Below are 26,797 nucleotides of genomic sequence, written 5' to 3' on the forward strand. Positions count from 1 at the left end.
GGACCTCTGGAAAATGCCGGAGTCAGCGTGCCCATTATTATCTAGGCTAGATCTTGTGCTGCATTATAGGCAATATAACTTACAAACCCTTCAGGAAAAGACCATTGGTGGTTGGTTGACAGCAGAGTTCCTCCAAGTAAAGGCAGAATATAAAAAAGAATCCTTCTTGGATGTGATCCATCCCCCCTGGCCAGGAAATTGATTATTCAATTCAGACTGGGTATCTACAGAGACCAAGGAAGACTGCCCGGTGTCTAAATACAGGATAGAGTCCGAAATTCATATACTGTTTGCCTGCCCCGCATACCACTTGCCACGTAAATGATACTTCTAGTTTTAAATAAATTCAATAACTGTTTAAATTGGTTTTATGATAATGTTATATTATTTTGTGCATTGTAATATTTGTAGATACATTAACACACGGTCCACTGTTATTTATTTTTTACATTGGTTGTATGCTGTTTATGATGCACTTTTATGGTCCTAGCTGGCCGAAATAAAGTTATTGACTGACTGACATAAACTAAATATGCCAATCAGGAATATACCAATGCCATCATGTTTAGGGGAAAACACATGCACTTTAGCACTAAATATAGCACTGGATTCAGTGGTAAAGTGCCCAGAGGCCTAAGTTCAACAAAAATATACAGGAAATCTGGGCGGCGAAAGGTTGAGAGAAATACGCCCACTAAAGATGACAGGTCCAACAATAATTTTGAAAATGCCACTTTTCGAAAGTTGGAAGTTTCTTGTCCTAACTATTGGGTGTCTGCAGCCTGTGTCCTGGGTTACTGACTGTGATTAGAGGGGCAGTTTCCATTTGTGTATTCCTCCTGGACAGCGTGACTAAGGGGGGCCAGGTTTGACACGAAGGGAGGGTTGGGCCTGTTCCCTGTCCCACTTATATTTCAAAAGAGATGCATCTGTACACTCACAAAGAACTTCACACCAGTCTTTTGCCACCCTAGACCTCTTGGAGCCTGGGCAGGGAGAAAGTAAGTTCCAGAACCAACCTTGCAGGGAAAACACATGAAGTTTCTTCCAGTTTAAAGCTGATGCCAGGTATAAAAATAAGACTCTTAGACTCACTCATCAGTTCACTTCTGGACCTGCGAAGACACTCAAAAGAGCTGCATTGCACTTCAGCGGACTGCCCAGCTGTTCGAGGACTGCCTTGCTGCTTGACCCAGGACTTTACCCAAGACTATTAGTGTAACTCCAAGAACTAGTTGGATGGCCTCCTGTTCAAATTGAACTCTGCAACAGGACCCTACCGGAAGTGAGTCCTATCCTCCAAGTGGTGGCCAACCAGTCTTGGACCCTTGGAAGTAGTGCTTAAGGTGCCAAATATCCAAAACCCAAGACTTGGGACCTAGAAGATTTTTTGCCAAAAAGAGCTCTGAGAACAGACAGGAGAAAAGGACCTACCTGCTTGCAAATCCATCCAAGGTACATCACTGGTGGGCCTGACTTCTCTGTAACTACCACTACGTTCTGCTCAGCAGCTGCAAATCCTGTTCAGCGACTCTTCGCAGAAGAGGTATCCAGCTCAAGCAGGCCTCGTCGGCTTCAACTTCCAGCTTTGTCCCAGTCAAGATTTTCGACTTCCCAAAAAAATTCATTTTTTTTACTGTGACTTAGTACAGCAGCTCCTCGAGAACAACCCTCCTCCTCAGCTGCCTTGTCCCACTGAACTTACCTTCTCAGATATTTTTCTCAAAAACACTTTCAACGTCCAAAGGTGAGCCAAGACTCATGTGTCCGAACCAAGCTCCATCGCGGTTGACTTAAACTTTAGACTTTGCCCTGGTCTCAAGTGACTACATGCCAGCAGTTGGGGCTTTGACCTTTTAGGTGCTAGTTTTTACTAATAATTCATAACTCTGGTTTTATTGATTGGAAATTTGGCATTCTGGTGTCAAATAATTTACTGCATTTTTCTCTGTTTTTCAAAATTTCTGTAGGAATTTACTTGTGCTGTGCTCTCACTTTAATATTTTTTGTGAGCTGTATAAATTGCCTCGATTCGTGCCCAGATCAAATTCTTTAAAAAAAAAAACTCTGAAAACCTGCCTGTTTAATCTCAAATCTATGTATTGCATTGCAAACTGTATCTTGCGGCTGTGGTGCCGAAAGGGATGATTAGTGTGCCTAACAAATAAACAAATACAAATACAAATATTATAGAATTAGTGCTAATGACTCTGTAGTTATGTTTAGGTGATAATTTACATTGAAAAACCTTTGTGTACATTTCAAATAACTTTGGTACCTTTTGATGAATCTGCATAAAACTTTCCAAAATAAAGTGTCTTCTGATTTGGGTCTCAGTGGCAGATTTAATGCTCTAGGGAGAAAAAAGGAGAAAAGAAAGAAGGAAATGGAATTACATCAAAATTGGCATGAAACATGAAATTAAAATGTTACCAAAGAAAGTGCCTCGAATGGGTTTAGAGTAAATGTGTTGAACAGTTTTTGAAAAATTTGACTTAAAATGTGTTGATTCCGGTCAAGGGAAGACATGGCTAGGCAGTTCGGACTGGGCTGTTCCCATGAGGCACAGGGTCAAGGCTGATTTGCATATGGCCATGTCTGAACTGGGGTGGTGTGGTGAGCAAAAAAAAAAAAACGATGGATTTAGGCCCAGATCTCTGTACTAGTGTGAATGTATGACATTGTTCTGCATTCTGTCCATCAACTGTTGTTTTTGCATTAAAATGTGTTAGGCCAAAAGTTAGAAATATCTAAACTGTTAGCCTGCAGACAATCCAATGACCTGGGTTAGTGGACAGTTCAAGCCAAGAGGGCCGCCTGGTAGGAGCTCAGCTTTACAGCTCCCGGGTTGGGGATCACCTTATTGTGGATATCCCTCGCTAACCCAGCCATCCACCCTGCATCCACAGAGTGCTGTACGACAGACTTCTCTTGGACCCTGAATCTCTGTTTTGGTGTTGCCTACCTGCGCATGGAGGGCTAGATGTCATGGACTTGATGCGCCGACTGTCTCTGCCATGGCGCCCACAGCGCCCAACATCCTCACTGGACCGTCCTATGCTCTCTCGCTTGAATGTTGCCCATGCTCCCTGCTCAGCGGTACTCTGATCCTGCGACTCCATAATGCGTTCAAAGAAGGATTAAAATAGTATCAATATTCTAAAACATTAGCAAAACAGTTCACCACGGAACCAGGAACATGGGTTTATTCTACTAAGTGACACATTCATTGGATGCTCTTCCAATTCAAAACATCAATGTTACTTCATGTATCTGCTTAAATATACTTCAATTCAGTGTGATATTGACAGTGCTCACAGTGTAGTGGAGAGACAAAGAATATTGGGAAAATGGGAATGAATGGATACGTGAGGGAGAGGGTAAAGGTGTGGTGACATAGGCACAATTACAGTTATATACAGTAAAACCTTTACAGCCTTAAAAAGGTCCCCTAGTTCTCCTAAAATCATAAACACATAGGTCGTAATTAATTGATTTCTTCTGTTCCTATGGGTTTGAGGGTAAGTAGAAGTCTACGTTTCCACCCCGGTTGTGTTACGTGTAATTGGTTCCTCAGTTAGGGGTCTTCTTCAGGACAAGCTGTTGTAAGGAGCACTTGAGGAAAGAACTGTCAATGGATGTTCCGAGTTGGCAACGAACCGCTCTTTTTGAATGTAATGGACGATGAAGATGTGACGCAGTGGAGCTCTCACGGCGTGTAGCTTAATCAGTCAAAATAACAGAGTTGGCAATCTCTGTAGGACGGGGGTCATGGCTCTCCCAATCTAGTAAACAAGAATGAATCTTGTGCTCTTGTTGCTTCCAAATGGCAGTTTGACTTCTGGTGGAGCGCTCTAGAAAAGGATTTAGAAGTGCAATGTTACTACTAGGTTTTCACACATGGGCTGATGTTCTGCTGCAGGGATGGAGATTTCTCCTGATAAAGTATATAAAAATGTATTAAAGTTTAATAAACTTAAAAAATATATAATGTATAAATATCTAATAGATTTATATATTTATTTTACATCTAGACATATTAAAATTAAATGTTACAGCACATACACTGAATTTGGTTATTAAATAATTAATCATTTTAAATATATTTATTGAATATGAAAAAATAAAATACCTAAACAAGCGTTTAAAAAACAAATCCTATCTACTTTAAAGTGTATATTTCTATTTAAGGTGCAGTAAAATGTTTTACAAATCAAGTAAAAAATTCACTTTAAACATTGCTAATTGTTTAACAAAGTTTTGAAGTTCATTAAAGTTTTAGCGTTCAAATACCATTATTATTAACTTTTTCAGTAATGGAATAGATATATGTATACAGACACACGTGGAGCGTTTCGCAGTGCCTGTGAGTGGGCATGCGCGCTGTTCTACTTACTCCAATGCTGGGCCTTAGAACATGTATGACTGTTTTGAGACCTTTTTGGCTGTAGTAAATATAGAAGTGACATTTTTGAGTAGCAGTGAGCTTACTCTTGTGTGTGTGTGTGTGTGCCTGTATGTGCATGTCCCTCCCTCTCCTTACCACTCTCTAAACCCCTGGCATTTATGTATAAGCATCTCCCATTTTCCAGCCACTCCCCATGCCCATCCAAAATGTAGTACTAAAACGTAGATCTACATGCACAGAGATCTCCACAATTGTGCCAGAGTTGTGCATAGAAGCAATAGGAGAGGCAGAGAACCAAAATCACCCACTTGTTTGTAAATTGCTGGCTTCATTTATGAGGCCCTAACTGTACTTTTGATCCACTGAAACATCACTTTTTTGATAGTCCCATGGCACAATGTGCCACAAGCATAGTTATAAGGCCACGTAAAGCTATGTTACATGCCTTTTCATGGAATTATAAGTATGTGCCCCTTTCACGCAGAAAACTGCATGAAAGGGGAGTTCCATGGGTGTTGCTAGGGGTGTTCTCAGTAACATCCATGGCTTTTTGACACTGCACCAGATTTAAGAGAAATCGTAAGTCTGAGGCAGCGCCAAAAACGTACGCTTCCCCACGGGAGGCTTAATGGAGGCACAACGAGGTGAAATATCTTTGTTTATCCTCATTTTTGTATGTGTGCTGCAATCCGCAGCACACATAGAAAGAGGAAAAAGCCTCTTGTGATTGTTTTTGTTCAGGAAGATTTTTCCTTCCTGCACAAAAATAATAATTCAAACAAAAGTGCCTGGTCCAGGGGTCCCAGGACTATATCTCAATTCCAAAATGATTTAAAGCAACCAAGGAAGAGTGATCAAAGCTCTGGACCATGACAGCTTCAAAAAAACAACTGTAGTTATATGTGAGCATATGTTCCTTTTTTTTTTCTAATTGAAATTTTTTTCATTCTGCCAGCAGAATTACGGGACCATCGCCAACACCGTATTACACGGAGGACTTCTTTGGAAATCCTTTCATCTACTTTAAAAATTGGATGTTGAACTATTGCACTACGATATCACTTGGAATTCAGAAACAGAATGATGTTAAAAATTTGAATAGCCTTGAGAAAGCTCTGGCGTTACTCGCCATATAGGGTGAAACCCGTGCCGGCTGTTTCTGTCATGTCCAATAAAGTTTTATAAATTCTACAAAAAGAGTGAAATGGATTAATTGAGAAGAGAATCGATGGAACATACAGTAACAGACTCTGCCACCGCAATATAAAGACAATATGGATCTATTAATGTTGAATGAAAAATTATTCAATTAGAAAAAAGGAACATATGCTCACATATAACTACAAAAATAATCATCCCTGCAATGCAGACACCCTTGCGCCATGGTGGAAAGGTGCCTGCATTGGCGCACAGCAGCCCATTGTCCGCCGCAACAGGGGAAAAGGACAGGAATGCGTGGTATCTAACAGATTTAGCATATTCCTGCCCTTTTCTTTTGCCACACGGCATGGCAGCCGCAAGGCTTGCTGCGCTGCCCTATGGCAAAAATTCCCATAAACAAGGCCCTGCAGTTTTTCTAAATTAGTATTACTACCGTAGTACAACTTTACATAATCGGGCCCAATGGATTTTGTTTGTGGTAATATTGCCACCTCCTAACAGTTGAGAGGGTACAAAGTGAGAATATAGAAGTGGAAAAACAGTAATTGACAGCCATTCATCAGTAGGGTACTGACAACAAACAGTCTGACCAAGACCAACCCCCTTGGCAGGACAGGCTCAGCTTATGTATTCATTACAGTACTTTATATGGCACAACATGTGGTTAACGCTTCAAAGCACATGGCCAAAATGGAACGCACATAAGAATCATGTCAGAATAGAGAGAAAGGAAATGTGAGTGTATTCAATCTAAGGAAGGATTTTGGAACAAAAACATTTCTATTAAATAAGAGGAGATCTTCAGCGTCTTGTACACTTTGAGATAAGGTGGGAATTCCTGAGCTGAGCTCTGCAAACATTTTACCACCCGTGGCAGGGACTTGAATGGTGGAGGCTAGAGAGTCAAAACTTTGCATTCCCCTGAAGTCATCCTTGAAGGGTAGGAACAGGCCTAGGTCCAAACCAAAACACACAAACGTTTGCCGTAATATCCTTTGTGATCAATCAATGTAACCATTTTTCTCTTCATATTTCAAAAGTCAAGTGAAATTGAAAAGTAACAATGAAAAAAGTACAATCTCTCGACTTCTAGCTTGTTGCATGTGTATTTTTAGTTTGAGGGAATGAAATAATACCCTTGCTGCATTAGCATGCCATTGGGGATGACACTGACACTCACCACATTAACCAGCATTGCCTAATGGTCCAAACACTTAACTCTAAGGTGGTCTTTATTCTGCTTCATTGACTTCAGAGCAGTTTAATTGCTGTGGGCCGATCGCGTCCAAAGACTTACACTCTCTTCTTTTTTTATTTTGCACGGATATGATCCATTAATTAGCCTTTCAGTTAATGAATACTTGTACTAGCAATTATTGGATTGAATTCGGTGTTCCAGTCTGTATCATCTCGTGGTGCTTTCTGGCAGTATGTTTTTTTCCATGAGCGATGCATTACAATCTGGGTGCTGTGTGTATCTAAACTTAGGAAGATTGCATGTCAGAGTAACAAAACGAGTTTTATAGCTTATTATTAATGTAATCAGGCAAATAATCATTGAGTACGAGTTCATGGCTACTAATAGATAATAGGCACTGATGCGTAGGAAGAAGTTAACAGCGATTATAAACACAGCTTTCAGTTTCAACTTTCTTTCGAGGGTGGATCAATGCTTTTCCAACTTATTTGAGCTGGCTACTCGTATGTGTGAAAATGCCCATCACACTGCTTACAATTCAGGACCAATACAGTTCCAAAAGCTGCTACTTGAGTAAATATAAAAAGCCCTGTTTGCTAAAACAGCAACCTTTTCAAGGACCCAGAGTTCAGCAAAGTGATTGACTGCCACAATTTTTTGTCACTCTTCTAAATTTCTTGTTCTGGCTTGACATTGCAGCTATATGTTGATCTAGTGTCACCACTTCTATAAAACAAGTAGAGTGTGGATGTATTCTGCCCAGGGAAAAATGGTGAGAGAATACTGATTTCATGAAAGAAAGCAAAGGCTAGCATTATGCATAAGAAATGTATTGCTGCTACAACATGCAGCTCTTTAAATAATATTCAGTAAAACAGATCATAAAACACATATTCCAATCTGGAATCTTGAAGCAGAGTATATAAACCCCTGCTATAGAAACACATATCTATTTAGGCTGTGATAAAACACAAGGGGTCCGATTCACAAAGATAAACTTAGACCTGAAGTCTAACTTTAGACCAGAAGCCTACCTTTAGACCTAAAGTCGAACCTTGGACCTGGATCTAAGTTAAGACCTGAGGGCTCGATACACAAAAGTAAAGTCAGACCAAAAGTGTAACTTAGACCAAAATTCTGACCTTACTACTTCTTGGTTTTTCACAGAAGTAAGTTAATACTAGCATACGTACTACTTATAATTTTACTAGTAGTAACATTACTACCAGTAACTTTAATAGCAGTAAATGTACTAGTAGTAAAGTTCCTAGTAGTAATCTACATTGTGAATACTGAAGAGAACTAAAGTTAGACTTTTGGTCTAAGGTAGACTTTTGGTCTCACTTTATCTTTACGAATCGGGCCCTTAGAGTTCAGGTTCAAAGTTAGGCTTCAGGTGTAAAGTTAGACTACAGGTGTAAAGTTACACTTCAGGTCTAAGTTTGCCTTTGTGATACGGGCCCAAGATCTTCTTTAACCTTGGTAAAAACTTTCTTCTACTGCAAATAGTTGTCTGAATAAAGAATAGTATACATCAACTTTTAACATAAATAAATCAGGAGAAAAACCTGTGAGTAACATATGCTGAAATTGTCGTCACACATATAGAAGCAAATTCAATCTTCATGAATTTATTCAGAAAAAATACCTAATGGGAGAGGTGGGTAGGGTAATACTAGCCTCCTTGTCATTAATGAAATCAAGATTCTCTCTACATGTTAATTAGAGAATTGCCATTTCATTATAAGACCGGAGGCTATCATTATGCAATTATGCATGTTTAAAGCTCAAGCAAAAAATGGGGGTCCCCCTCTAGGGATAATTTGAAGTCAGGGAGAAGAGGGGAAAGCAACAGAACAGTATGAAGAAACTCCCTTGTGACCTATATATCTTTCAAAGATCAAAGACTAAGTTCTACATGGGCTAAGCACCTATATCACACAACAATATACTTCAAAACAAGACTTTTACAATTTTAATATTTTGTTATTGTTTATTTGACTTAATTTTTACAAAAATATATATTTTTATTTATGTTTGTTCTGCTTTTTTTATTACTATAAAACTATTATTTTCAACATGTGCATACAAAAAAACACAATTCTACTATACAATAAAGATGCAATACAATCTACCATAATTACCTCTGAGTGAGAGATCATAACAAGAATTCATGCATACTGTAACTCAAACATCCACTCTCATACAGATTCATTCAACATTCATAAATGCAATTAGCTGGAAAGTAGGAGACAAATGATTGCACTGTCTCCACGATCAATTAGATTGCAGGCTCTGAACAATATTGGAATATGTTTAAAGCTCTCCAGTGACAGAATTCTCACATATTTCACTGCTGTCAGAGAGATATTAGTAAAAGTATTATCATTAGTGGTGGGCAGAAGTCACGTAGTTTCACACTGCAGAATTATGCAGTTCCCTAAAAACTCTGTGAGGTTACATAGAGTTACGCGAGCAGCAGAGTTTAGTACATTGCGCTGCTTGCATTGATTTTTAGCACCGGGAGTTTGTCCACCACTGTAAAGTCCATGTGACTGGCACCATGTGGCACGCCAGAGGGCACTGCTTCTTTCTGCCACTCGAGCAGAATTTCTACACAAGCAGAAACTTTCCCAACATGAACTGCAGCTTTCACCACGTGAAAGATAGAGACCTGCTGAATCATAGGAGTTACTGCTTTAATTTTTCCTTTCTTTACCGACTTTGAATGTGTGCTGCACTGTACAGCACACATACAAAGTGGGAAAAGTTTATAAAGTTGATCTAAGTATAGTATTTTATTCTCAAAGGATATCCTTCCAATACAAAACCTATATTAGACTCACGGAATCAACCTTGCACTGAGGTCCAAAGGTGTGTGTATTGTGCACAGCTGCCAAGGGTTGTCACTAGGGAGAGTGGAAGATAGGGCCATTTTTTTGTAAAAATGGCACTCTCCTGCTCTTTGCTTCTCAAGTAAAGCAGTGCAGTATTTTTGTCTGCTGCATTGCATGAAAATGTTGTAAATTTGTGCCAAAGTGTGTATCTCAAGAGACTTGGGCATGCATCAATGGTCACACCATCCAATCCCCACCAACTCTTGGATTGTGACATAGAAATCTTGACAGGTCCTTGCTATCCTGATACTAGCATGTTGTTGCTTCGCAGTGTGCCTGGTAGCTCCCTTTCATCTGGCCACTAAGCCACTACCAATAGGCAATAGGAATGGAAAGGGGCGACCACTCGGTCCCCCCGAACGTATGGTTGGGTGCCCCGATCCCCCCGGGAAACCATTTTGGGCGGGAGGCGTGTCTCGGCTGGTATGCCCGAAGTGGCGTAGCCGGGGCGCGCCTTTTCCCGCCCAAGAGGGGTTGTCCTAGACACCTACACCGTTGGACACGCCCCGTAGGCGGTTGGAGGAGGGTCCACACCCTCCCGAGGAAGAATAAAAGGAGCAACAATCCAAGGAAGCATCCTCTTGTTCCTGTGCTTGGAAGCTGCACCCCCTCGTTGCACGTGAGCCCGAGACGGAACAAGGAGCCAATTTTGAGAACTTGCTGAAATTGTTGTGTTTCTCTTTCAGTGAGTCCGAAGCTTTGATCCAGGACCTCGAATCGAATATCCGTGAGCGATGCCTGGCAAGAGGGTCGGAAAGAAGGTTGGGACCGAACAAATGCTTTGCATGCTGGTGAAGGACATGGCGAACATGAAGAAGCAGATGGCGGCAATGAATGGCACGGGTAGACCGAAGAAAGTCATCGGACCAGCATTGCCGGGAGTAGTCCCTGCCGGGAGAGGAAAAAGGGCCAGGAATAGGGCGGCAGGAGGGGAGGCCCCGGTTCCCGAGTCCCCTCCGGCGAGCCCGGTCAGGCCGGTGGAGGCCCCAGTTCCGATCCCGAACGCGGGACAGCCGATCCCTGTGGTAGTTACACCCGTTAGCGAGGAGGATATGCCTCCCGAGCTGGCCGCCCAGTTGGCGACTTGGTTAGGCAAGAACCACGAGAGTGGTATGGCACCAGGAGACACGGCCGAAGAGGCCAGGTTAATAATGAAGCAGTTGCGGCAATCAAGAGATGCTGCAAAGGCACCTTGTCCTCTTGTTTCCCCGCAGGTTCCCTCGGAAAAGCCGGCGGCGAGCGTTGGAACGGCAGCAACAACAGATACAGCTACTGGTTCGGGTAAGCAGCCGTTGCCAATGGCGGGGGAGGGATCGTTACCCTCGAGGAGGGAAAGGGTGGTGCAGCATATCCCGATGGATGTGAAAGAAAGGATTTGGGCTGATAAATATGTGAACATGTTTTCACTGTTGACCGATCACTATGAAATAGAGCACGTTAAAAATCAGAAGGAGTTGTTGCATCCAAGTGTATGGCGTGCAAAAATGGCGGGTTTCAGAGTAGATGAAACGATCGCTAATTGGGCCAGGGCGTTTGGAATGTTCACAGCAATCATGGGGGAACGTAGGCCTGAACTGTTGTCGGAATTAGCCTGTTACCAAACACGTATTATGGAATTTTATGAATCATACGAAGGCAATCAATGGATGGGTTATGATAACAAATTTCATAAGGCCAAGGAGCACGACTCATCCCTGACGTGGGATTGTTTCGACTCCATTTCCTGGCAGAAGCAGGTTATGCCGAACACGGCGAAGTCGTCTTCCTTTGGCGGGAATGGGACAGAGCCTTCCCGCCATTATTCGGCGGCGCCCTTTCAGGCAGGCACCAACGGGGATCAGCACACTAAGAATAATGGGAACTCGGGTAAAAAAGGGGTCTGTTGGAGCTTTAACAGAGGCAAGTGCACTAGGCCACAAGGGACATGCAAGTTCAGGCACGAGTGTGCAGGGTGCGGACAGTCTTCACACCCCGAGAGTTTGTGCAGAGCCAAGAATGGTGAGACAGGGGGTAGAGGAGCCAAACAGGTCTAACATCGACCGAGGGGCACCGTTACCTACTCCCGTTGACATCATGGCATTGATCCCTTGGCTGAACGAATACCCCGATCATGTCTCCGCCGGGGTGTTGCGAGACGGTTTCTCATATGGTTTCCACATCCCGGCGGGGGATTTTCGGGGGGAAGCACAGTGTAAAAATCAACTATCTGTTCAACAAAATACGGCGGTGGTACAGGCAAAGATTGCAAAGGAGGTGACCCGAGGTCGGGTTGCGGGACCGTATGTGAACCCGCCTGTTGTTAACTTTGTTTGTTCACCGTTGGGAGTAGTCCCCAAGAAGGACCCAGGTGAGTTTCGATTAATCCATAATTTATCCGCTCCTAGGGGTCTTTCGGTGAACGATGCGATTGACCCGGGAGTTTGTTCGGTGCGGTACGCATCCTTTGATGAGGCCGTCGCCATGTTGAATCGCCTGGGGCCCGGAGCGCTGATGGCTAAATCAGATATCGAGTCAGCGTTCCGGTTGCTCCCGGTACACCCACAGGATCAGCGTCTCTTAGGTTTTGTGTTTCAAGGACGTTACTACATGGATAAATGTATGCCGATGGGTTGCTCCATCTCTTGTGCGTATTTTGAGAAGTTCAGTACTTTCTTGCAATGGGCGTTCACCAGAGCCACGGGCTTCACGCAGGTTATGCATTACCTTGATGATTTTCTGTTTCTGGGGGCAGCCGGGGGCACGGAATGTGAACAGGCTTTGATGGAATTCTGTAATCTCATGGAAAGATTTGGCGTGCCATTGGCACCAGGCAAGACTGTGGGGCCATCTACTTCACTCGAGTTTCTGGGAATTGAGCTCGATTCAGTAGAGGGGTGCTTCCGTTTGCCCAAGGAGAAGGTAATGAAATTTAAGGCCTCACTTGAAATATGCCTTAGCGAGAGAAAAGTAACTCTCCATCAGTTACAACAAGCTGTGGGTCAGCTTAACTTTGCCCTTAGAGTGATACCAATGGCTCGCCCCTTTTCCCGCTCTATAGCACAAGCCATGGTGGGCCTCAAGGAAGGGCACCACCGCACAAGACTGTCAGCAGAGGTTCGCCAGGATATGCGCATATGGCTGGCATTTCTGGCGGATTTCAACGGTCGCGTCGTGTGGAACAAACCGTCAGCTTCCCCCGAGGAGCTGGGGTTGTGGACCGACTCGGCAGGAAGTGTGGGTTTTGGCGCCATCTTTGGTAATCAATGGTCGGCACAAACATGGCCGGCGTGGTGGCACGATAGTGGGCTCACAGGGAACATTGGGTTTCTTGAGCTGTTCCCCATTCTGGTGGCCTTGACAACATGGCCAGAGGGGTTTCGTGATCGCGCTGTAGTGTTCTGGTCTGATAATATGACTGTTGTGGAATGTATCAATAGTCAGGCAGCACGCTGCAAGTGGATTTTGAGATTGCTGAAAGAAATTGTCCTGCTATGTATGAGATTAAACGTCCACTTTAGGGCAAGACACGTGCCGGGGGTACTGAACCAGGCAGCTGATGCACTCTCTCGTTCCCATATGCAGGCCTTCCGGGGTTTTCTGCCCTCAGCGGACTTGGTGGCGGCACCATTTCCCGAAGCTCTCTGGTTTCTCGGTGCCCCGGATTACAAAACCTCGTGGGAGAGAGTCTAGCACCCAGGACAAGGAAGGCATATGAAGGGGCGTTCCGTTCCTATTGGTCATTTTTGGGTGCAGCTAGGGGGGAGCATTGGGGGCAGGAGGAGTATGTCCTGAAATTTCTAGTAGCACTGCATCAGGCAGGCCGATCACTGGCAACAGCCAATAGGCACAGGGCCGCCATTGCCTTCATGGCACAGGCGCATGGCATCCAGGACCCCACAGCGTCCTTCCTCGTAAAGTAGGCACTGCGTGGGTGGCAACGCCTTGAGGGCCGTAGAGTGGATGAGAGGCACCCGATAGATCTAGCAAGGTTGTCCCTGTTAATGTCCGTGCTCCCTGCGACTTGTTCATCTCAATCAGAGACGGTGCTGTTCCGGGCCGCTTTTGCATTAGCATTCCATGGGGCTATGCGGGTAAGCGAGCTGGTAGCGAGGAATAAGCAGGATACGGGGGGAGGTCTGTGTCGAGAACACATTCAGGTCAAGGGTGACACAATGGTAGTCACAATAGCCAGGTCCAAGACCGATCAGGGAGCCATCGGGGACGGTGTGGTAGTTCAGCGGATCCCGGGGTCTCCCATGTGCCCGGTAAAATGCGTGGAGGAGTATTTAGCGCAGAGGGCGGCATCATGGGGGGGGAGCTTGCTGAGGCACACCGACGCCACCCCACTGACTCGATTTCAGTTTCAGCGGGTGTTAACAATGGCAATCGCGGCAGCGGGCTTGGACCCGAGCGATTTTGGGACCCATTCCTTCCGGATAGGGGCTGCTACAGAGGCTACAGCCAGGGGTCTGAGTGTGGAAAAGGTGATACAGTTGGGGCGTTGGTCCTCGAATTGTTATAAAAGGTATGTGCGGTTGCACATGTTGTGAAGCTAATGTCATGCACTCACGCTTCTTGTTTTCTGTTTGGTTTTCAGTTTCGCGAGCAGGCTTTGCGGGGCAGACTGTGCAGTTGACCCGACACCTGGGGACCAGCGGTCAAAGATCACCGGCTGAGGGAAGAGTGGTGTGGGTTGTTGGCCACTCATACGTGAGGCGCGCCGCAGACGTATTCAAAGCAGGTGACATGATTCACGTGGCTGGGGAATACGGGTACAGGGTGACCTTCCACAGAAGGGGCGGGCTCTGTATTGACCATTTTCAAGGTTTTATGGAGGGACTGTTAGGGCGGACAAGGTCACCGCCGTCTGTAATCATAGTGCATCTTGGGGGCAATGATTTGGTGACCATTGGTCGACGAGTACTTCTCGAGTTAATCTTATCCTCAGTAAGTTGGTTAGCAAGAAGGGTTCCGGGGTGCACGATTGCAAGGTCACACATGATTCCTCGGAAGGTGTGTCAGCCTTGAATCAATCGGTAAAGAAGGTTAATAACAAACTGGGTAGGTTGTTTCGTACAGGAAATTTGCATTGTGTTCCACATGGATGTATCCGGGGGGACCATATGTATCTGGAAGATGGGGTCCATTTGTCCCGGGAGGGAAATGTCTTACTCATAGGTGACTTCATAGCTTGGTTAAAAAGTTTGTGTAGCCGGTCAACTATCCGGCCTGTGGCGGTAAGGTCATGATCGGTGAGCAGTAATTGGAAGATCCCTAGAGGTGGGGCGCAACCCATTATGGATGGGAGCACCCGGGGGAGGCGGCCATCGGCCCCTCACACGGGGAGGCGGTACCCTCTAAGGATGGGGCCGCCGAAAGGGAAGGCGGTCATAGGCCCCTCCCTGGGGGAGGAGGGGCTACGGGCCCCTCCTGGGAATTTCCCGGGGCCAGGACATCCGCGACGGCGGATGTGGTAAGCAGTGTGGGGTGGGAGGGGGGTCTACGTTACCTTCTAGACACCTCACACGAGTCCTCGGACGACCACCAAGATGGCGTCGAGTAAATATGGGGCCCCCGTTAAGACAAGGGAAATTGGAAGTTGGCACAGAGGTACAGTCCTCTGTGCGCCCGCCCCTCACAAGTAAGGGGGGGAGTTCTGGTATTAGGGATCTGACACCGGTTACGACCTTGCCGTTGGCCCGTAATGTTAGGATGTACAATTTGAATTTTGAGAGATGCATTTACAGGATGTTTTAGAATCGGCTAGGAGAACCTTTGTATTAGAGATATGTTAAGGTTAGCCAATAAACATCGTAATGTGGAAATGAAATTGTACTTGATATGAAACTGTTATTTTAATGTTTTAATTTTGTTTCATATTTTAATAAATACGGCCGGGAGGGTAACTCCCTCCCGCCTTCCAAAAGCTCAAGAATTGTTTCCATCTTCCCATTCTTGGGGATTGTGTTGGGAGGGGGTGATGGGTATCCCGGCCATATGGAAAGGGGCGACCACTCGGTCCCCCCGAACGTATGGTTGGGTGCCCCGATCCCCCCGGGAAACCATTTTGGGCGGGAGGCGTGTCTCGGCTGGTATGCCCGAAGTGGCATAGCCGGGGCGCGCCTTTTCCCGCCCAAGAGGGGTTGTCCTAGACACCTACACCGTTGGACACGCCCCGTAGGCGGTTGGAGGAGGGTCCACGCCCTCCCGAGGAAGAATAAAAGGAGCAACAATCCAAGGAAGCATCCTCTTGTTCCTGTGCTTGGAAGCTGCACCCCCTCGTTGCACGTGAGCCCGAGACGGAACAAGGAGCCAATTTTGACCCACCCACCAGCCCCTGATGGCAGCGATTGGTATTGCAATAAAGTTGACTAACGAGGATATTATCTCTTTTCAGGTTGTTTCAAATAAAGTTTGGTGTTTGATGTGACAATAAAAGGGTTGCTCTTTTTAGGCGAAGTATCGCAGCTGAATTAAAAGAGGTGTGATTGCATAGTTAGAAGTTTATGTTTTAAAATGTCCAGTATAACTGTTTATTCCGTCCTCATTAGGTTAAAAACTGTCGTATTTATTTTTTGGTCGGGCGGTAAGGTCATGATCGGTGAGCAGTAATTTATAAGATCCCTAGAGGTGGGGCGCCACCCATTATGGATGGGAGCGCCCGGGGGGAGGCGGCCATTGGCCCCTCACACGGGGAGGCGGTACCCTCTAAGGATGGGGCCGCCGAAAGGGAAGGCGGTCATAGGCCCCTCCCTGGGGGAGGAGGGGCTACGGGCCCCATCTGGGAATTTCCCGGGGCCAGGACATCCGCGACGGCGGATGTGGTAAGCAGTGTGGGGTGGGAGGGGGGTCTACGCTACCTTCTAGACACCTCACACAAGTCCTCGGACGACCACCAAGATGGCGTCGAGTAAATATGGGGCCCCCGTTAAGACAAGGGAAATTGGAAGTTGGCACAGAGGTACAGTCCTCTGTGCGCCCGCCCCTCACAAGTAAGGGGGGGAGTTCTGGTATTAGGGATCTGACACCGGTTACGACCTTGCCGTTGGCCCGTAATGTTAGGATGTACAATTTGAATTTTGAGAGATGCCTTTACAGGATGTTTTAGAATCGGCTAGGAGAACCTTTGTATTAGAGATATGTTAAGGTTAGCCAATAAACATCGTAATGTGGAAATGAAATTGTACTTGATATGAAACTGTTATTTTAATGTTTTAATTTTGTTTCATATTTTAATAAATACGGCCGGGAGGGTAACTCCCTCCCGCCTTCCAAAAGCTCAAGAATTGTTTCCGTCTTCCCATTCTTGGGGATTGTGTTGGGAGGGGGTGATGGGTATCCCGGCCATAATGGAAAAGCCAATGTGTCTGGCTAAATCTCAAAATGAAAGCCAGAACCTTTACATTGGAAATGCCTGTTTGAAGGCTTTCAATCTAATTCACCTTGTGTTTTTTTTCTTGGAGTAGCTTTCTGTTAATCTATTGTTAGAGTTGCATTAATTTTAACATCAGGAATTGATTCACACTTTGGTGATCTGTCCAGCCCACTAGCTTCCTGAAGCCCTTCAAAACCATTCATGGGTTCCAGTATCTCCCCTTTATCCACTTCTTCCTGTTGCTCCTGGAATTCCTCCTCTACCAGTAGCCTCTGAGCCTCCCTTCTTGATTGTATTTTCGGTATTGGCATCAGCAGTGCCAGACGGGCTGGCACTGATGTCGACGGAGGCCCTTCAGGTGCGACTGGAGGCACCGCACAAAGTCGAGACAGTGCCGGCCCGGAGCCTGATAGCGCCAGAGAATGGTCCAATTTTTCCTGGGATGGGATCAGCATCTCGAATTTCGGCGTCTGGAGAGGCGAAGTTGGAGTCATTGGCATGAAAGGCATAATAGGTGCCTGGGCAAAAGAATGGGGTACACCCATGTTAAAGTAAAGCGGTCCCACGGGGCCACCAGATGGGTTAACCGCCCTGGCAAACATGCACCTGATCCGCACCTGTAGCCGGAAAGGGTGGGAAGAGATCTGCCTAATCTGGAACCACCCGAGGTTGCAAGGCTGGTTCAGGCTGCGGCACCGGAGACACCGGAGCCAGAGGCAGAGTGGCCGGAGGTGAAGGACTCGTTTCCCTGGGTGCCGGAGAGTCCCTCAAAATGAGAGAATGCACTGAAGTCACCTGTGGTGAAGGGTAAGGTAAGATGTCATCATTCCTGTGACGCGATAGACCTGGGGACACTGACTTCAGTGACTTTTCTTTAGAAAGGCGACTCTTAGAACCATGATGCTGCTTCTTCTTAAGTTTCCTCGATGAGTATGAGGTGTGTGGAGTGGGCGACTTCGTCCTTGACTTTGTCCTCTTCCGACCCTCTTCAGCTTCTTTGCCTGAGCCATGAAGTTTTGCTTCCCTCTCCTTGAGGGACTTCAGGTTCATCCGGCGACACGAAGTGCATCCCTAGTTGTGGTCCGACGACAGGCACTAAAGGCAATGATCGTGGGGTCCGTGATGGACATATGTCCCCTACATTCCCTACAAGGTTTGAACCCTGACTTTTTCTGTGTAGCCATTGCACTGCTACAATTACAGATTGACTGTAACAATGTTAACCACAAAGAAATGGAGAGTCGTAGAAAAACCTTTACACGTCAACAGCGCTGAAAAAAAGGGAAATGTCATCAGCACACGGACAAGGCTTTTTATGGCTCCGATGATGTCTTGTGGGGTTGCAAGAGGAGCCAAACCATTGTGACATCCTCTTCGATGTGGGAGAGCTATAAAAAAAGTTTCAGTGGAATGCTGTGCAAGGGGTAATTCAAAAGGTGAGGAATCCACACTACTTTTAGGGTACTTTCCAGTTCAAAACAAGTTTTGAGCTGGAAAGTAAATCCCCCCCAAAAATTGGTGCTGGTTTGTGTCACTTTTGCAATGCTTATCCATCCCGCAAAATGTTTACGAATCTACTCTCAAATATGTTCTGTAAAATTGAGTGTTATAATATAGATCATGTGAGTATGGGGTCATGCAGTTTTCCTCTCCATCATAACTTCAAGATATTAAGAAGTATTTTCTCTAGTTAGTTGTACTTTGCTATGTTAATAACGTGAAACTTGCCTCTCGCACCGGAATAATACATTTGAGAATGTGAATTTATCAGTTCACTTGTTCCAAATAAGAATACTGTACCACTTTTTTCTTAAAGACCGTCTCATAAACATATTTTAGCTTATATAGATGCTGTAATTTTTTTGTGATGCTTGACAAATTCATACCACAAACACCTAACAATCAATCAGTATTACACCACTACAAAAGCCTGCTGTCGGCTTTCTCTATTGAAAATATTGAAAAATGTACTTTACGGTAGATCCACACGGAATATTTCTCATATTCACATCACATCTGCTTTGACATTCTTTGAAAAAAATCCCTCTTCTTTCATAAATCAAAAGGAGGTTCCTGAATCATGGCCTTTGAATGAGCTGGCTGTTCCCAGTGCAGTATGCGGAAGTTAATAACAACATCCTTTCGATAAATTATGAATAAGGCAGACGGATCAGAGCGTATTGAAAGATGAAATCTATTGCTCTGGTGATGTCCAGTTGGCAGGTGTTCTTGATGTGGATTGCACGTTTATTAACAGCTCATAAACCATGACTCGGGGGTGCAGAGCTGTTTTTCTTGCGGTGATCTATTGACCGGTAACTCGAGGGCGTGATTTATTCAGTGCTGTGCGTAAGAGATGTTTTTCCTCACAGTACATTTCCATTACAATAAAACTACCGATGATGGTTTGTCGGGTGAAATGGGGGCATGGATCTGAATTCGTTTTACGTTTTGCTTACAAATGAAAAAGATGGGCTGCAATGTCAGCCCTCTAACCAATTGGCAATCCATAATGTGATGAGCTACTTAGCCACAGGTGGCAAAGCTTTTGCTGGAAACTGTCAATACCTGTCGTCTGAGGCAAAACTTGTTCTTTTAAAATAAACAGACGGTTCAGTATTGGAAGACAAAAAGTTCCAAGTTGTTCTAAGAGAACACAAAAAAAACGACATGCCCCTTCACAGTTTGGGTGGAGGAACATGAGGGGCCTTATTTCTGAAGGCCTGTGTCACTTTTGCGCTGCTGTTGCATCACTTTTAGCGACGCAGCTGCGGCGTAAATAATGCGTCATGTTGCACCATATTTACGAAGTGACACATCTAGGCAGATGCGTCACTTCGTAAAACCCTGCGCTACACTATACCTGTGTCAGGTATAGTGTATGCAGGGTGGGCGTTCCCCCACAAGAAAGGGTCGTAGGAGTTTATCAGTGAAATCTATAAGATTTCACTGCGCCACTTTTAGGACAACAATGCTTCAAAACCTTAAGCCTGCCTCATGGCAAGCGTAAGGGTGACGCAGGACCTTTCACATGGGGTTTGACCCATGTGAAAGAAACATTGCTGGAGTTGAGTCACCCTTTGACACAACTCCGACAATGCGTCAGTTTTGTGCTGACAGATACGTCAGTAATACTTTCGTATCTGTCATTCGTTGAAGGTTTTCCTTCCTGCACATAAACAATCATTTCGAAAATGATGAGTAGCAACTTCTATGCAGCACACATAGAAGTTACAAATCACCATTTAGGATGGCGTTTTGCTGTTCCATGTGTGTTGCACAATGCAGCGCGATAGAAACAATAAAAACGAGGAGAAATAAACCATTTCTCCTCGTTATGTCATGTTAACTCCAGTGTTTTTTGGTCTTAGATTTTGGCGCTGCTCCATATGGGTAAATATAGGTCAGCATCAAAATAAATGGGTGTTGCGGTGGAATGCCCACCACAACACCAATTACCCACCCCTTTAACGATAAGTATAGCGTGAAAGGGTGCATTATTTACAAGGCAGCATTAAGCCTCGTTAACTGGCTTAATGCTGCCTTGTAAATAAGGTGCAGTCCATATCTCCACAGGACCGTCCAAAAAAGTGACGTTCCTGTGGCAATAGGGGCTTGTAAATATACCCCAGAGAGTCTAATTTGGGCACAAACTGTACCTCAACACAACTGTTTGTCTAAAGATTCACCAGCTAAGACTTGGAGCAAACTTAGCAGACAATTGCGTACATTCTTATTTTATTTCCTCAGAAACGTTCTATTTTCATGTTATCCCAGATTCGTAGGTCGTAAGCCTAGAAAAGTCTGATAATTGCATACTTACTAATTTCAAACTCCACAGCATCATATTATGTATTTTCCAAGTACCTCACTAACGTTACCCAGAACAGCTGTAGGATAGGTTTTGTTTTGCTAGAGCCCTTCTTTAATTACGAGCTACCTGTGTCACCTGACACTTTTCCACTGTGCAGCATTAAACATTTCCGGAAATTACTGCGAGGGATGAGACCAATTTTGCACAACTTTCTCTGGCTTTAGCTGCAAGAGAGGAAAGGAGCGAATGTCATGTGATAATGGTAAACTGTGGTTCCACAATTTTCCCTGCCACTTATATGTGTCATTAATAGCTACCAGTAATGGCTAACAACATTGCAGTTTTTCTACCATATTTACAGGACATGTTCTGAATAGGGGCTTTTTCCATGCTCATTTAGACCTCGCATTTTTTGCTGTTTTTGCTGTGGGATACAAAAAATGACTATTAAGAGATGCTGGGGCATATTATCAAGGTGGTTTATCTCCGCTTTTTTGGCTTTAAAAGCCAAGAAAGCGGAGATAAAATTATCTCCCTATTACCTAGCTGTCGCTAACACCAGTTAGTGACAGCTAGTAGGAGATAGCGACCATCTTGGGCCCCACTTTGCATGTCAGTGATATTTATCACTAATGACATGCAAAGTGGGCATGCCAAGATGTTAGCGACTGGAAACAGTCGCTAACATCGCTATCTCCTATTGCCAACTTTTGGAGATATACGCGCTAAGCGCGAATATCTCCAAAAGCTAACACCTGCCCTGAGCAGTTCTTAGCCATGTTATCCAATGGGAGGTGGATAACATGGCTAAGAGCATTAGCTCGGTAATGCATGAATATCGCTGACTTTTCAGCGATATTCATGCATTGCGGCCGATTTTTATCGCATTTGCGATAAACCTTGGTAATACCAAGGTTTATCTGCGATAGAAATCGCCGCAGCTCAGCTGTAAATTTTTGTCTCTAACCAAGCAATAGCGATAATTATCGCTATTTTTATCGCTATTGCTTGGTAACATGCCCCATTATTCTGCTCCGCAATATTATAATAGCTCTGCAGCTGCCAGGAAATGTGAGGATAATAGCACACACCTCCAAATAATTTTGTTTAATGTCTCTCCACACCTTCTTTTACCAGATGATAGTGGTGATAAGGCTATGAGTGAGGCAAAGACTGTCTTCTCAGGTAATTGGTGAACATTAATTTCAAAATGTGGACAACTCTGTGATTTATCTCATGGATTGTATATCAGTAGAAAGAGCAAAAAATATGTTCTGCAAGAGAGTTTTAATGTTTCATTGGGTCAATTTACAAAGACATTTAGGAACAACTCTAGATCAAACATTATGTCCTCATCAACACTGGAACAACAAGGTATTTCTGGGAGTTCATAGACAGAAAGAATGTGGATGGAACCTTGGTAGGTGGGCAGGATAGAACCATTATCTGGGGTGGAGAGAAAGAAGTGTAAAAAAAACCTGAAAATGGCACACCAGGGAATTGGAAACTATCATCAAGAGTAGAGCTATCAATTAGTTTAAGGCTAGAGGGAGACACGTTCTAATGCATTTCATGTTCGCTAATCCTGTGATTTTAATATTCATGGGGTCTGAGACAGAAAAAACTATTTTTACAGTTTAGAAAAGCCTTTCCCAATCACAAAAGTGGTTTTGCTACTCTTTCCGAATCACAACTAGGAAGGGGTTTGAAGGTAGGATCCTCCTTGAAATTTCAATTTGCCAAGAGGTGTATCAATGAGGTTTGAACCGAACTGCAGTTGCAAACCACTGAGGAGATAACTCTTTCACAATTGGGAAATGTTCCTTTTAGACAGTTTCCCGTTTTGGAATTTTGTTGACATCCTTGGGGCTGTATGCAGTGGGATAGAGTACCATTGCCTGTTTTGCTGACGTCTTCCCAAACTAACCTTTTTTAAATCAGCACCAGTTCCATTACATTGCAAAAAGTTGGGGTGCAACTTGCACTCTCTATTTGTTTCTTGTCTACTAGTAAATCTGGTACAGAGTTCTTATATGAGTACTGGGAGAATGAGAGTTATTATAAACGGAGGTCTCTAGTTGGCAGTGGTTTGTACCCTGTCCTCGTAGAGACCCTCACTCTAGTCAGAGCAAGGGGATTACATAACCAAGGCAACCCCTGCTCTTTCCCTTTGTAGCTTGGTACTAGCACTCAGGCTTATCTCAGAGACTATGTATAAAGCATTTGTAGATACACACACAGTAACACAGTGAAAACACTACAAATGGATATCACACCATTTTAGAAACGCAGTCAATATTTATCTGAATACAACAAGACCAAAATTACAAAAATCCAACGCACACAAGTAAAGATATCACTTTTCAAAGTAAAATAAATTCAGTTCATAGAGCACTATAGCTGCATTTCTTTTTGCACAAAGTACTTTAGATGTATCAAAATTCAAATATGAAAACAGGTGAAGTGGAGCTGAGACACCGGAAGAGGAAAGCAATGCATTGGCTCCTTACTCCCAGGGGAGGTAATGCATTGGTTCCTATTTGCCAGGGGAGGTGATGCGTCAGAACCTTACTGCAGGGCAGGAGAGGTGATGCATTGGTTTCTTAATGTCAGGGAAGTGATGCGCCAGTTCCACACTGTGAGGGGAGGTGATGCATTGATCTCCAAACATGCGACTTCCATTCCTTACTGCTGGGTGATGCCGATTAAGAACTTGGCACCCAGGGCTGGTGCATCAAAATCCAGATGAGCTGTGTTGATGCAAAAGAGCAGGCACTGTGTTGATTACACAGCCGTGAAGCGGGTGATGCTGCGATTCTTCAGCTGCACAACAGGGCCAGTGTCGGAGACGGAGCATATGCCAAGGACATTGGTGACACAGTGCTTGGGACTCAGATTGGGGCAATCCTTTAGCCACACAGCAGGTGCTGAGAGTCGATGCGTGGATTTTCTTTTCAGATTACCGGATTATACTTCCAAGGGCCCATAAACTGGATTTGGAACCACTTGGCAAGTCATGGCTCTCCGCAGAAAATTCCAGGCACTGGTGACTTCTTAAGAGGAGACAAGCATGCACAAGCCCCTGAAGAACCTTGGAAGTATTTGTAGCAGGATGCAAAGTCCAGTCCTTTTACACCCAGGACAGAAGTAGCAAGCAGCAGGCCACCACAACAAAGTAATAAGCAGACTGTCAGTCCCTTCTACAGCATCCAGCTCTTCGTTCTGGCAGAATGTCCTCTTAGTAGAAAAGTGTTCTGAAGTTATAGTGTCAGTACTTATACCACTGTCTGCTTTTGAAGTAGGCAAACTTCAAAGGAAAGTATCTGTAGTGCACAAAACCCTGTATTTCCCTGACCTGGCTCCAGGCACACTACATTGGGGAGGAGTCAGCTTTGTTTGATGAGGGGCACAGCCCTTTTAGGTTTCAGTGACAACTCTGCCCACCACGCTAGCTCAGGAAGACCCATCAGCCTGTGATGGGACATCAGGATATGCAGGACACACCTCAGCTCCCGTTGTGTGACTGTCTAGAGCGAATGCACAAAAGCCCAACTGTCACCCTCCCTCAGACGTGGCTTCAGATTCAGAGGAACAGAATGGCAAAGCAAGAAGATGAACACATTCTAAAAAGTGTTACTTTCAAACACACAATTTAAAAATCAACTTCACCAAAATATGTATTTTTAAATTTTGAGTTTAGGGACACAAAACTCCAAATAGCTATCTCTTCCCAATTGGAAGATACACTTGTAAGAGGTTACAAGGCAACTCCAATTCTACCCTATTGGAGAGGTAGTCCTTCCAATAGTGAAAAACAAAATTAGCAGTATTTCACTAACATGAATTGTATAACACACCGGTACATGTCCTATCTTTTAAACACACCGCACCACGTCCATGCTCCTTCTATGGGCCTACCTTAATGGTGCCTTACATGTAGTAAAACAAAGGTTTGGGCCTGCAAGTGGTGCCCTTCTTCAAGTGTTAATAAACCTTTGTAACCTGGCTGCACCGCAACTGACTTTATAAATGATGCGTCAACATAGGTTTAAACAATACTATGAAAACTATTTTCTATATTTCTTATTTAACATTTTTTCAAATTCACATTCTTTTGTAATTATTGTCCATACAATGGTATTAAATCATATAATTACATCATTTGTTTTCAACATGCTCTAAAAACAAATATTAAAATGGCCTATTAAACGAAAGAAACACCTCTTTTCCAATAATGTATGTGTTTTGGGATGTCACTCCTTTCTTCAGAGGCAACTGTGAAACAAATATAAGCAATGACGAGAGAGGTGGAAATATCACAAAACAATATTTTTACAGCTTAGTATCAGTGTATACTTATTTATGATGGTTATCAGAAATGATGAAGAGATACTGAATGAGCCAAGAAGACAATATGTGTGTGATAACACCCGACAACTTACCAACCAAGTAAGCATGTTTCATGCCTCTAGGAGTGTGTATAGAAATCATTCGAAACTGAAAACTGAGAACCGGTACATGCACAAGCTTGCTTTCTTCGGTATCTAAAGAATGTTTCCTTGACTAAAAAGTTCTCATTAATTTACTCTTAATTTTTCATGACTGTAGTGCCAAACCTGTCTCCCTGAGTAAACGTTCAAATAAACTCATGAAATACTCATATCACAAAGTAATTATGAATACCTGCTCTTTCTTTTTGCGTATCCAACCAAATGTCCTTCTGTATAGCTTCAGTAATGGTTAGCCATTCATGAGAATTATAATAACAAAAACTTCTGTTTTACGATGCTGTGAAGCACTAATGCAACATACCTTATGAATACCACTGCAAAGGAATAGGTAGATCCCAAACATGTTAGCTTGACCTTAATTCCAATAAATCTCTGAACTGTAGGGCAAGAGGAATAAAAGACCTGATTTTAGCTAATTTGACCTTGAAGTTACTGATTGAATCAAATGGAAACTAAAAGTCCAAAGTACTTAACACTGTAGCTCTCCAATTATGAGGTATCTGCCCATTCACATAACAAGAGAACATTGGTTGTCACTATAAATATGGTTGCGGCGTGTAGACTGTGTCTTCCGCATTTAGGGTGAAAATATGACTGGTATTACCTGAACATACTGTGTGAAAATGACTGCCATATTAGACCTTTCACTACTATAAAGCCAAGCTCAACGGCCACTCTCAATCTTCTATTGCATCTGACTTTTTTAACCAAAGAGGGGAATATACAAAGCCCGAATCTTTACTAAAACACGCTCCGGTGTGATTGATAACGAAAATCGGACCACATTCAAAAGAGAATCTCAAGGTAACCTTAAATCAAGTTATAAGTCTGATACGATGTTAACCCAATAGGTACCTAAAACCATTGGAAACAGGTGCTTTCCGCGGTTGACCTTGCTTTTACATAAATATGAATAGCAACAGACAATAAGGAGGGAGTAAGATTATACTAGGCTCCTTAATCTGGTATAATATGATTTAGTCCACGCCATACTACTCTCGTCCCCCTTTTTTTGCAACTCCCAAATCGAAATAGGAGTAATTGGGTGTACAATACAACTGTTTCACCAGAGTTGAGTGTTTGTAGACATTAAAGTAAACATAAGCCCCAGTAAACAAATAGATGAAGAGACGCTATAGAACAAGAAAAATATGTATACACATAAACAATGTGTTTAAGTCAACTATCATTGTTTGTTTTTTGAAGGCCATCCTGGAGAATACATAAATGTATAGCAAAAAGACATGTTGGAGGAATCTTGTACAAAGAGTAAAAGCAATTTTTTGTTTTGTGTCATCCCCTCGAATATATCATTGTATGATGAAAATGATATGTATAATGAGGGTCCTTAACCTGGTTATCTGTTCGGGTACAACTACTGTTTAACTAAACAAGACTAAAACACTATAGGTGTTCTTGTAGAAAAGAGACAGAACATAATGCATTTCGAATTA

The sequence above is a fragment of the Lissotriton vulgaris genome, chromosome 6 (assembly GCF_964263255.1).
Source record: "Lissotriton vulgaris chromosome 6, aLisVul1.2, whole genome shotgun sequence".
NCBI classification, from domain to species: Eukaryota; Metazoa; Chordata; class Amphibia; order Caudata; family Salamandridae; genus Lissotriton; species Lissotriton vulgaris.